Consider the following 4934-nt stretch of genomic DNA (forward strand, 5'->3'; position numbering starts at 1 on the left):
AATGAGGTACTTTAATGGAGCAATTGAACGTGACATCTTTGTGCTCATTAATCACAATGTGTCCTACTGTGGGGTTAAATTTAATCTGTCCTAGAGAGCGGGTTGAAGGCTCTTCTCGAGTCTGCTTTGTGTTCTGGTGAGTCCAATGACTAACAGGAGCAATGCCTCTCTTAGTACGGTGGGACTCTGCTGACAGTGCTCCTGCTAATAGTGATAGATACGGCCGCAGGCCTTGATTCCCGTCAGCATCATCTGCAAAAAAAGACCCCAGTTTTGTTACCACCAGCCAGTAACTGTCCTAAAAGTCCCCCCCCAAGCACAGCTGCTTCAATTAATAATTAAAGGCTGTTCATTTACAGATGCACTGAAAGTTCAGAACCTCTAAGAGATATCTTATAAGAGCCCCAGGGAGGTAACATGGAGCCAGTGGCCATCCCAAGACTGGATGTACAAGAAACACCTCCAAAAACCTCTTAAAACAAACCAGAGGGCCCAAGCTAAAGAAAGTGCTCAGTTGCTTACATTTGTCTTTGGCAGGGGAGAGGTAGAAGCTGGAGGCAGCTATTTCTGCTGAATCACACCCTCGGGACTGGAATATAAAAGGATCCCCGAGGAGGAGGAATTTGGGACACAGTGCTTCAGTAAACCCTTTTCGGGGGCCTCATCTCAGGCACTTTCAGCTGACTAACCTGCCCTTTCTAAGTGTGCAGGCAGCGTGAAGAACTGCAGCAGCGCTTCTGCTCGCCCCCAGCACCTCCCCAGCTGCCCACACTCCGACTTGCCCGTGCTGCCCTCCGACTGAGTCCTCCACAGCCAGCCGGCAAAACAGAGGCAGATGTTTTGGAAGGAAAAGGAAGATATGGCTGTGGCAACAGCACAGGAGCAGGATTTGAGTTTGGCTGTCTCTAGCCAGCTTTGACCCAGACCTGTTTTCACTGGACCCACCACCCTTGACATGGGCAACCTGGACCTCAGCTGTCCAGATGTCAGATGGCCAAAACAAGATGGGTTGCAGCCTCTGTAGTCAAAGGGCGAGATGAGAAAACGTGTCCAGCTGACCTATACAGGATTTCAGGGGCATTTTAAGGCATCTGCTTGGCCAGCCTTTTCTTTCTGATCAACCACTGGGGGTCACGAGGGTGATGTAAGCTGATCCTGCTTGATTTGGTTCAATTAACATGACAAAAATGAAGGGGGAAAGGGCCTCAGGCAGAGAAAGAGTCCCAGGAGGGGATCTGTGGGTCTGTTTTTAGGCAATTTGCACCAGGACAGGGTGAGTGGGGCAGCTTGCAGCAGCAGTATTTGGAGCAGGGGGAACGCGCCGGCTTGTAAACACCAGGTAAACGCACAGAGCAAAGAAAGCATTTTGGGGTATCTTGGCACGACTGCTCTGCGCAGCTGGTAGCTGCTTTGTAACAGAGAGACATTCTGGGAGTCGATCACAGAGGCGTTCCTGCAAATTGCCTTCACTGAGTTGCTTTCAGAGCGAAAATAACTGCGGATTTATGAAGAAAGGCCTCCAAACGGTGTGTAGGAGCTGGGTGCTATTTAGCGTTGTTTTCCCAGTGCCACATTCCACTCCACAGACTATTTTTTCCCTGACATTTTTCCCAAGGGAAGATTATTTACCAGATCTTTCRAAGGGCTTCATTCCCCCACCTACAAATTACTTAACATACAAAGTCCTTCAACTGCATTTTCTGCCTCCCTCCCAGCACTTCCCACACCAGTCACGAGCAAGATGAAGAGTAGCTCCATATAAAGCAATTCCTCCAAAACAAAACTTTTAAGGGAAGAGATCTAAAGAATATTCCACAAATAAATGATTTTTTAACTAGATCGTTTTCAAGCTTCTTGAGGTTTTCCCAGGTATTCAAAAATCCCTAGCAGATCGGTAAATCTACCTTGCTGCTTTCAATAAACAAGGGCTTTGTGCCGGACACGAATTTAATCTAAATTAATTTGCCACTTCCAAAAAAAATACTCACAATTTTAAAAAGAGTAATGCAGGTAAAAACCACTATCTTTTTACTCAACCAGAGCTCAGTTGAGTTTTTTTTGAGGCAAATATTAGTCCCGAAACATCAAACAACTCCAAGATTTTAAAGCTACGTCATTACTATTGTGAGTAATGGAGCATGAGTCTAGTGTACTTTATGGAGAGCCAAGAAACACAACCTAATTTTGAGGCTGGATATATTCCTTTACTAAATTCCTTGCTATTTTTAACTCTTGAGAAATTATACTTCTAGACAGAAATTTGAGAAGAATTTTAAAGTTTGCCTAGTCTGGTCTTACGGAGGAAAGAGAAACGCTTTCGCTGCTTACCATACAGAACAATGGGTTTCCCTTTTAGGGGGAAAAAAAAGAAAAAGACTCTAAGCTTTTTAAACGTGCTTCCTAATCTTTACTATCCTAACACAAACAAAGGCCATGTGACTGCTGCTAAACTTGCAGCCTATTGCAATTTACTTCTGTGCCACTGAGCCCACTGGCCAGGTGACCAGCTTTAAAATGGCCAGACAGCTCCAAAAAGATTTGTCGAAAACAAACAAGCCAGCAAGCGACCCAAAACCCCCCCTCCCTTTCCCTCCTGTTAGCGGAGGTTATCCAAACTGGAGGCATTCACTTCCTGACACAAGCCGACCGAGCAGACTTTTTTAATCATTGAATTAAAGAAAAGCATGCGCTTGGATTGAAATAGCAATTTTCATGCTCCATTTCAAGGCTTTTCAGCTTTCCTCTGAGCTTTGTGCAGCCCTTAACAATTTCCTAAGGCTGCGGGGATTCCTGCGCAGGGAGGACACCAACAACACGCGTGTGCTTGTGGTCTCTGCCTTTTGCAGACGCTGCGCAGAGTCCGTGGGGCCCCAAAAAGCACAGTTTGCTTTCTCTTCCCTAGGAACTCCCCCCATAATCTCAGTTGCTTCAAGTTTAAAGAAAAACTTCTAAGGGCAAAGGGGATCTTAGCCACAATTTCTATACCGATTAACTGGAAAAAAGGTGCTTGCTGGCTCAGGAATGAAATACTCTCTTCTCTGTGCTCTGACTTATGCAACAACAGAAATTTCTCAAATCTAGAGCTCTCTTTTTAAGTAACCCTTCCATTCCTTGCCATTTGGGATACAGGTATCCTTATGGTGTCTTAGACGGGATTCGCCCTGTACTACAGGACATCTCTTACTGTGCTCAGAGCAATTTGCTCAGGACCACACTAAAAGCTCGTACTAGAGCAAAGGAGCTGAAACCAAGCTCTGAAGGTCCTGCATGGGTGCCTGAGATACCCCTTTCCTTACTACAGCTTGGTCTGACAGAAAAACTGGCATGGAAAAAAAATCTGCTTGCAAAAAAAATGCTGGTCTCTTGAAACATCTGCAATCAACAGCTGGAATCACAGCAAAATTAAAGTGTAGCAATGCCACATCCTAACGTGCAGCCCAAGCCCTGGGGCAGAATAACCAACTGCTGTGATGAAACAGATATTAGAGAAATAAAGATGCTCAGTGTACACCCAGCAGGTCTGGCATTCCTTCTCTGTTACTAGCCTAGAGAATGAAGTCTTAACAAGCAAGTTTGCCTATTATTAGAGGCAAGATACTTTATTACAGATTAAAACAATAAATGGGAAATTACATACCCCATGCCTGAAACAGTAAGCCATTCTACTACTGTCCCAGTAAGGAATGTATTAGAAAACATACAGATCTGCCAAAAAAATCACTACATCTGTAGCCCTGGATTTCCCATTACTGGAAATAATTCACCTGATGACAACAGCCTTCTGCTCACACACTTGTTGAAGTGCATCTTTGCGTTCAGAGAGCGTAGGAATGTGATACAAGGAGATATAAAGAGCATTTGCAGCTCAGCCTGTGGCATTTCCTATCTTCCTTGGGAGGTGTCAGAAGAAGCAAATTTTCCTAGGGGCTACACGTCACTTCCAAAGAGACTCTCTGGGCTCAAAGACTGCTTTTTTATAAAACATTCCCAGATTACTGTTCAAATCTGAAAACACCTCTGAGCTCCCACTATTGCAGATTCCTGCTGTTATAGTCAAGGCTTTTACCTTACTCTGCCCCAAACAAATATTTGCACGACCACCATCTGTACTGAGAATCACATCTTCATATTGACACCAAGATATCCAGCAACCGTGAATACAGACTATAAACCCACAAGAGCTCACAACCTGCAACTGAGTATCAGGCAGCCCTGAAAATGGCACGCTGCCTTTAACTGCAAAAACTGCTTGCTTCTTTGCATTTCATTTTCTAGGTAATAAAACATGTGCAACTGCAAATGCAGGGGATTGACAGCCCCATAAAGAGTGTTCCTGTAGCACAAACCCCAGTATTTTCCAGAGCACACGTTCCCTCCGCAAGTCTGCGTGCGCATTACAGGCTCCCTGTGAAAGACTCCCTGTGGATCTAGCTACCGCTCCGTGTTTGGGGTTGACAGAGCTGTGCTGCTGCCAGAAACTCGCAGGGAAACCATGGCTGAGCCTCTCCACCAGGAGTTAATCTTTGCCCACATCGCCGTGGGGATGGGGCTGCCCATGCACAAACCTGCTTGTGCTGAAGCGCTGCCGTCCAGGCGCTAAGCTGCATGCACGGGGTAAAATGCTCCCCACGCACACAGGCCCCACGGCTGTGAGCAAGCACCCTGCTCTTGGCTGGGCCCTTTCTGAAGCCGCAGGGGCTCCCGCAGGGCCAGAGCCTTGCACACCTGGGGTCTTTCGCCCTTTGCTCCTTGCTCTGGCTGGGCAAACCCTGCTTCCCCCGCATTGCCCTTCCCGGCCCCAGCAGCACCCAGAGCCAGGGGGCAGCTGCCCAGCCGGGCCTGGCTGCTGGGGGGCTGCCGCAGACCTCCGGCACCCCAGCTCCCCCACGCCACCGCACCGCACCGCACCGCGGACCCGGCATCCCCGCCGCCGC

Source organism: Apteryx rowi, unplaced genomic scaffold (assembly GCF_003343035.1).
Source record: "Apteryx rowi isolate R43461 unplaced genomic scaffold, aptRow1 scaffold_681, whole genome shotgun sequence".
Taxonomy (NCBI): Eukaryota; Metazoa; Chordata; class Aves; order Apterygiformes; family Apterygidae; genus Apteryx; species Apteryx rowi.